This window comes from Salmo trutta, chromosome 13 (assembly GCF_901001165.1).
Source record: "Salmo trutta chromosome 13, fSalTru1.1, whole genome shotgun sequence".
Classification (NCBI taxonomy): Eukaryota; Metazoa; Chordata; class Actinopteri; order Salmoniformes; family Salmonidae; genus Salmo; species Salmo trutta.
The window spans coordinates 76,446,767-76,455,863 of NC_042969.1; positions in this window are offsets into that span (position 1 = coordinate 76,446,767).

Genomic DNA, 9,097 nt, shown 5'->3' on the forward strand with positions numbered 1-9,097 from the left:
TTTTTCTTAACAAATATTAGCTTAATGAGTATAATACAACTGTATTTATCCTTGTTCTGCTAATCTGAAGTTATTGAGTTTTTACAAGTTAGGAGTATTTATCACTTTAAAGTCAATCTAACAAATGGTTCTAGGAAGCGGGTTTCCACAAAAAGATGTAGTTAGCAGAATTAATGACTTTTTAAAGGGAACTTTTTACTAAGGTCAGTCTGACTTCACAGAGCGACACATTAACTCCTCAGTCTTGTCTTGCACTCCCCCTCACTTACACTTAGGCTGCACTTTGCTGACTTCCACCAGACACAGACACACACACAACACCCACCAAATTATTATTACATACACGCACACACAGACAGTGGACACGTGGCTGTGATGAGGCCAGAGCACAGAGCACAGGGCCCAGAGGGATATGGTTCACAGTGTAGGAGGCTGAGGAATCAATAACCGCTTATGAAAACAAAGGGAAACTGCAGAGAGCAGTCACAGGCAGAATAAGCAGTGCTTAATTTGAGCCGGATCCGGCACCCCTCCATTTTGGACTATTTTGTTCCGGAACCTATTTGGCCGGATCCGGAACCTCTCATGCTATGAAAAATTATTTTAACTTTTTGCTATGTAAAAATGTAGTAGTTCATTTGAGTTGCCTCCTCGTTAATTTTCCTGCCACCACAAAAAACGGCATGTGAAAAAGTAGATGTATAGTTTATGGTTTGCGCAACATGGTAACCTGTTTGAGACCAACGTGTGGTTGTGGCTGAGGATGGGGCTGGGGCTGAGGCTGTGGCTGGGGCTGGGGCTGTGGCTGGGGCTGTGGCTGGGGCTGTGGCTGTGGATGGGACTGGGGCTGTGGCTGGGGCTGTGGATGGGGCTGTGGCTGTGGATGGGGCTGTGGCTGTGGATGGGGCTGTGGCTGGGGCTGTGGCTGTGGCTGTGGATGGGGCTGTGGATGGGGCTGTGGCTGGGGCTGTGGCTGGGGCTGTGGATGGGGCTGGGGCTGTGGCTGTGGATGGGACTGGGGCTGTGGCTGTGGATGGGGCTGTGGCTGGGGCTGTGGCTGGGGCTGTGGATGGGGCTGGGGCTGTGGCTGTGGCTGTGGATGGGACTGGGGCTGTGGCTTATTTCCTTATAGAATAGCAGCGCAAAGGGTTCTGAATGAACTGCAGCACACCTGATAAATTGAAATACATTTGCCAAAGTTATAGAATTACTGCAGACATGCAACCCTCATCACCCCACATATCAAGACCAGGAAAACAATCCCAGTAGGGTGAAACATACACAGTGGTGGAAAAAGTACCTAATTGTCATACTTGAGTAAAAGTGATGATATGTTAATAGAAAATGACTCAAGTAAAAGTGAAAGTCACCCAGTAAAATATTTCTTAAGTAATAGTGTGAAAGTATTTGGTTTAAAATGTACTTAAGTATCAAAAAAGTTGAAGTATGAATCATTTCAAATTCCTTATATTAAGCAAACCAGATGGCACGATTTTCTTGTTTTTTTTACGGATAGCCAAGGGAACACTCCAACACTCAGACATAATTTACAGACGAAGCATGTGTGTTTAGTGAGTCCGCCAGATCAGGTAGTAGGGATGACCATGGGTATTCTCTTGATAGATGTGTGAAATGGACCATTTTCCTGTCCTGCTAAGCATTCAAAAATGAGCAAGTACTTTTGGGTGTCAGGGAAAATGAATGAGTAAAAAGTACATTATTTTCTTTAGGAGTGTAGTGAAGTAAACGTAAAAGTTGTCAAAAATAAAAAATTGTAAAGTACAGATACCAAAAAAAACTACTTAAGTAGTACTTAAAAGTATTTTTACTTAAGAACTTTACACCACTGGACAAACACATAGGCATGCACGTGCATACACACACACACACACACACACACACACACACACACACACACACACACACACGTGTACACATACAGAGGGAAGACAGACAGACACATCCGAGACCCTCCCTCACACCACTTTGAGTACAAATCTACACACAAAGCATAAGAGGATGTGGTCATTACCAATATCTTTACAGAAACATCTATCCTCCCTCATATGGATCTCTATGTCACATGAATTGACGCTGGAGAGTCGAAGCAGGTACGGGGAGTCAAACATTTAATAAATAACGGACACGGAACGACATGGGAACAGCATCAGCAAACAGAAAATAAAGACAAAAAAACAATCAATGCAGAAGCGGGGAACAGAGCTGGGGAACTGACAAATATAGGGGAGGTAATAACAGGTGATGAGTGAGTCCAGGTGAGTCCAATATCGTTGATGCGCGTGACGAGGGAAGACAGGTGCGTGTAATGGATGATAGGAGTGTGTGATGCAGACGTGACTGTCTAAGCCACCAGTTGTTTTGGGGAAAGGTGTGTTTTTTAAGGAAGCAAAACAGTAGTAGTAGTGGCAGCTATATTAAAACAACTCTCTACCAATTCATATATACATGTATACAAATCCATAACTTGAGGCTAAATGCACAGTGGGGTTTAGGTAAAAAGGTTTAGTGCTGGACCAAAATGTGAATGAGTGTTTTTCTCTGTGTTTAGAATCTATGGTGGCCTGGCCTACTGTAAATCATTTCCCAAATTACCTCTCCCTCTCACCTGCTCTTCCTCTCTCTGTTGCTTCCTCTCTCCCTCATTTTATCTTTCTCTCCCCTCCCTCTCTTCCCCTCTCTGCATCTCTCTGCTCCAGCCACATTGGTATGCAGTACAGTGAAACAGATACATTTCCCATTTAGCCCCCAGCACAATGTAAGTCAAAGCCTGCTGAATATGTTGAATATTTGCTGACCCACCCCCCACCTCCCCTCTTTCTTCTCTGTCTCCTTCTGTGGCCCTCACACATTCCCTCCCTCTAACTCTTGCTGTGGCGGTCTCATTACCCCATCTCTCTCTCTCTCTCTCTCTCTCTCTCTCCCTCTCTCTCTCTCTCTCTCTCTCTCTCAGCAGAAACCCAGGCTGAATTCTTGATGCGTCAGAGGCAGTGATAATCTGTCATTTATAATCAGTCACACAGATGGCCAACTACATGACTGCTAACTCCCCAAGAGGGGGACATACATACACACAGTGGGGGGATGTAGGTGTGTGGCACACGCATTAGGGCAGAGAGAGGGGTGTATGGTAGTGTGTTGGTGGGGGCCTTCTGTCCAACGGTTTTCTTCACACCTGTAGATAGAGCTAGTAGTGATGGAATTAATGACTTCACAGACAATCCTACAGAAATAATCGGTGGTCACTGAGGGCTAAATTCTAACTTGAGATACAGAACTCAGTAGTACAGTATATGTATGCAACGCAGATTCACTGATATGTCTGCCTACACTATGTTATGACTATGTTACAGTATGACTATTTAATAAATAACATCCCTTCACCAGGAGGTAAATTAGAAAGGATTTGATATTGGTATAAACACAGCTGTGTTGTTTATGCTACAGTGATATGACTATTACATCACTGATGACAGCCTTGTTACATACTTAATTACACAATCCAATTAAACCCCACACTGACTCACTGCAGTAAAAAACTATTCTTAGTTCTCTTTGAACTGTGTTATAGCTGTGTTGGGTTTTTACTTCCAGGCTCCTCCACACGGACCACCCTGAGAGGCCTAACAGCTTCCCGACTACAACGAGACCCCAGACATCCGTAAGATGTCTGAAACATGGTCTGAAACACGCTCTGTGACGTGTTAGTAAGTCTTAAATCTGGTTAAAACATGGCTTTTCAAATGTCTTAACTACCGCCTGTAACATGTGCGGGATGGTATCTGTTTTACAGCTCATAAAACAGACAGCCAGAGGCCGGATTAGCGGTGTAGAAATAATGTAGGAAGGCCCGCGTGGATGGGCATCCGTTTCATTTTCTGTGTTAAAAGAAGACACGCATTGATAAGGAATAACAGGGGCCTTTATGGTTGGTACCTGTCGTTGCTAATGACAAGCCCAAGTGTTAGGTTTCAAAGAGGTGGAAGACAGTGGGGAAGGACAAGGCAGGGATGAAAAAAATATCTAGATAGAGGGAGAGCGAGAACAGGAGGAAGATATTAGAGATGTTAAAGTAACTGACAAATCCATTCGACTCCCGCTGAGCTGTCCACACGGCCCTTCTCATATTCCTCCTCCTCTAATGCAGCCAATCTCTCTTTCTTCGCTAACTTTATCTCTCTATCCCTCTCTCTTTTCAATCTCTCTTTCTTCGCTAAATTTATCTCTCTATCCCTCTCTCTTTTTCAATCTCTCTTTCTTCGCTAAATTTATCTCTATCCCTCTCTCTTTTTCAATCTCTCTTTCTTCGCTAAATTTATCTCTCTATCCCTCTCTTTTTCAATCTCTCTTTATTCGCTAACTTTATCTCTCTATCACTCTCTCTTTTTCAATCTCTCTTTCTTCGCTAACTTTCTCTTTCTATCCCTCTGTTTCTTTTTATATCTCTCTTTCTCGCAAAATTTTTCTCTGTTTCTTTTTATCTCTCTAGCTTTCTCTCTCTATCCCTCTCTTTCTTTTTCTATCTCTCTTTCTCGCTAAATTTCACTATCTCTCTCTTTTTCTCTTTCTTTCTCGCCAAATTTCTCTCTATCACGCTCTCACTTTTTCTATCTCTTACTCCTTCAGTATCTCTCTCTCTCTCTGACTCACTGTCTCTCTCTCTCTCTCTCTCTCAATTTCAATTCAGTTTAACAGGCTTTATTGACATGGGAAACATATGTTTACGTTGCCAAAGTAAGTGAAATACAGTTAAAGGCGGAAGTTTACATACACTTAGGTTGGAGTCGTTTTTCAACCACTCCACAAATTTCTTGTTAACAAACTATAGTTTGTGCATGACACAAGTCATTTTTCCAACAATTGTTTACAGATGGATTATTTCACTTATAATTCACTGTATCACAATTTCAGTGGGTCAGAAGTTTACATACACTAAGCTGACTGTGCCTTTAAACAGCTTGGAAAATTCCAGAAAATTATGTCATGACGTTAGAAGCTTCTGATAGGCTAATTGACATAATTTGAGTCATTTGGAGGTGTACCTGCGGATGTATTTCAAGGCCAACCTTCAAACTCACTGCCTCTTTGCTTGACATCATGGGAAAATCAAAAGAAATCAGCCAAGGCCTCAGAAAAAAGATTGTAGACCTCCACAAGTCTGGTTCATCACTGGGAGCAATTTCCAAATGCCTGAAGGTACCACGTTCATCTGTACAAACAATAGTACCCAAGTATAAACACCATGGGACAATGCAGCTGTCATACCGCTCAGGAAGGAGACACGTTCTATCTCCTAGAGATGAACGTACTTTGGTGCGAAAAGTGCAAATCAATCCCAGAACAACAGCAAAGGACCTGGAGGAAACAGGTACAAAAGTATTCATATCCACAGTAAAACGAGTCCTATATCGATATAACCTGAAAGGCCGCTCAGCAAGGAAGAAGCCACTGCTCCAAAACCGCCATAAAAAAGTCAGACTACGGTTTGCAACCGCACATGAGGACAAAGATCGTACTTTTTGGAGAAATCATCCCAACCGTGAAGCACAAGGATGGCAGCATCATGTTTTGGGGGTGCTTTGCTGCAGGAGGGACTGGTGCACTTCACAAAATAAATGGCATCATCTGGAAGGAAAATTATGTGGATATATTGAAGCAAATGGGTCTTCCAAATGGACAATGACCCCAAGCATACTTCCAAAGTTGTGGCAAAATGGCTTAAGGACAACAAAGTCAAGGTATTGGAGTGGCCATCACAAAGCCCTGACCTCAATCCTATAGAAAAGTTGTGGGAAGAACTGAAAAAGTGTGGGCGAGCAAGGAGGCCTTCAAACCTGACTCAGTTACACCAGCTCTGTCAGGAGGAATGAGCCAAAATTCACCCAACTTATTGTGGGAAGCTTGTGGAAGGCTACCCGAAAACGTTTGACCCAAGTTAAACAATTTAAAGGCAATGTTAAAAAATACTAATTGAGTGTATGTGAACTTCTAACCCACTGGGAATGTAATGAAAGAAATAAAAGCTCAAGTAAATCATTCTCTCTACTATTATTCTGACATTTCACATTCTTAAAATAAAGTGGTGATCCTAACTGACTTAAAACAGGGAATTTTTACTCGGATTAAATGTCAGGAATTGTGAAAAACTGAGTTTAAATGTATTTGGCAAAGGTGTATGTAAACTTCAACTGTAGATAATAAACAAAAGTGACTTAAACAATACGACATTTATAGTAAACATTTCACTCAGAAAAGTTCTAAAAGAATAAAGACATTTCAAATATCGTTTTTATATACAGTGTTATAACAATGTGCAAATAGTTAAAGTACAAAAGGGAAAATATTTAAGCATAAATATAGGTTGTATTTACAATGGTGTTTGTTCTTCACTGGTTGCCCTTTTCTTGTGGCAACAGGTCACAAATCCTGCTGCTGTGATGGCACACTGTGGTATTTCACCCAATAGATATGGGAGTTTATGTTTTCGAATTCTTTGTGGGTTTGTGTAATCTGAGGGAAATATGTGTCTCTATCAGGTCATACATTTGGCCGGAGGTTAGGAAGTGCAGCTTAGTTTCCACCTCATTTTGTGGGCAGTGTGCTCATAGCCTTTCTCTTGAGAGCCATGTCTGCCTTCGGCGGCCTTTCTCAATGGCAAGTCTATGCTCACTGAATCTGTACATAGTCAAATATTTCCTTCATTTTGGGTCAGTCACAGTGGTCAGGTATTCTGCCACTGTGTACTCTCTGTTTAGGGCCAAATAAGTAATTATCTTTTTGTTTTCTCATGATTTGGTTTGGTCTAATTGTATTGCTGTCCTGGGGCTCTGTGGGGTCTGTTTGTGTTTGTTAACAGAGTCCCAGTACCAGCTGGCTGAGGGGACTCTTCTCCAGGATAATCTCTTTTTGTGGAGGAATGTGTTGGCATCTCTTCCTTTTAGGTGGTTGTACAATTGAACAGCTCTTATCTGGATGTTGATAACTAGCGGGGATAGTCCTAATTCTACTCTGCATGTATTGTTTTAGGTTTGGCATTGTACACAAAGTATATTTTTGCAGAATTCCTACATGTTTTTATTTATTTTTTATTTTATTTCACCTTTATTTAACCAGGTAGGCAAGTTGAGAACAAGTTCTCATTTACAATTGCGACCTGGCCAAGATAAAGCAAAGCAGTTCGACAACATACAAAAACACAGAGTTACACATGGAGTAAAACAACATACAATCAACGATGCAGTAGAAAAAAAAAAAAAGAAAAAAAAAACAAGACTATATACAATGTGAGCAAATGATGTGAGATAATGGAGGTAAAGGCAAAAAAATGCCATGGTGGCAGAGTAAATAAAGTATGGCAAGAAAAACACTGGAAAGGTAGATTTGTAGTTTGAAGAAAGTTAAAAGTTAAAATATAAATAATATGGTGCAAAGGAGCAAAATAAATAAAATAAATAAATACAGTAGGGGAAAAGGTAGTAGTTTGGGCTCAATTAAAGATGGGCTATGTACAGGTGCAGAGATCTGTGAGCTGCTCTGACAGCTGGTGCTTAAAGCTAGTGAGGGAGATAAGTGTTTCCAGTTTTAGAGATTTTTGTAGTTCGTTCCAGTCATTGGCAGCTGAGAACTGGAAGGAGAGACGACCAAAGGAGGAGTTGGCTTTAGGGGTGACCAGAGAGATATGCCTGCTGGAGCGCGTGCTACAGGTGGGTGCTGCTATGGTGACCAGTGAGCGGAGATAAGGGGGGACTTTACCTAGCAGGGTCTTGTAGATGACCTGGAGCCAATGTGTTTGGCGACGATTATGAAGTGAAGGCCAGCCAACGAGAGCATACAGGTCGCAGTGGTGGGTTGTATATGGGGCTTTGGTGACAAAACGGATGGCACTGTGATAGACTGCATCCAGCTTGTTGAGTAGGGTATTGGAGGCTATTTTGTAAATGACATCGCCGAAGTCGAGGATTGGTAGGATGGTCAGTTTTACGAGGGTATGTTTGGCAGCATGAGTGAAGGATGCTTTGTTGCGAAATAGGAAGCCAATTCTAGATTTCACTTTGGATTGGAGATGATTGATGTGAGTCTGGAAGGAGAGTTTACAGTCTAACCAGACACCTAGGTATTTGTAGTTGTCCACAAATTCTAAGTTAGAACCGTCCAGAGAAGTTATGCTGGATGGGCGGGCAGGTGCAGGCAGCGATCGGTTGAAGAGCATGCATTTAGTTTTACTTGTGTTTAGGAGCAGTTGGAGACCACGGAAGGAGAGTTGAATGGCATTGAAGCTCGTCTGGAGGGTTGTTAACACAGTGTCCAAAGAAGGGCCAGAAGTATACAGAATGGTGTCGTCTGCGTAGAGGTGGATCAGAGATTCACCAGCAGCAAGAGCGACATCATTTATGTATACAGAGAAAAGAGTTGGCCCAAGAATTGAACCCTGTGGTACCCCCATAGAGACTGCCAGAGGTCCAGACAGTAGGCCCTCCGATTTGACACACTGAACTCTGTCAGAGAAGTAGTTGGTGAACCAGGCGACGCAATCGTTTGAGAAACCAAGGCTACTAAGTCTGCCGATGAGGATGTGGTGATTAACAGAGTCAAAAGCTTTGGCCAGGTCAATGAATACGGCAGCACAGTAATGTTTCTTATCGATGGCGGTTACGATGTCGTTTAGGACCTTGAGCGTGGCTGAGGTGCACCCATGACCAGCTCTGAAACCAGATTGCATAGCGGAGAGGGTGCGGTGGGATTCAAAATAGTCGGTAATCTGTTTGTTGACTTGGCTTTCGAAGACCTTAGAAAGGCAGGGTAGGATGGATATAGGTCTGTAGCAATTTGGGTCAAGAGTGTCACCTCCTTTGAAGAGGGGGATGACAGCAGCTGCTTTCCAATCTATGGGAATCTCAGACGACACGAAAGAGAGGTTGAACAGGCTAGTAATAGGGGTTGCAATAATTTCGGCAGATAATTTTAGAAAGAAAGGGTCCAGATTGTCAAGCCCAGCTGATTTGTAGGGGTCCAGATTTTGCAGCTCTTTCAGAACATCAGCTGAATGGATTTGGGAGAAGGAGAAATGGGGGAGGCTTGG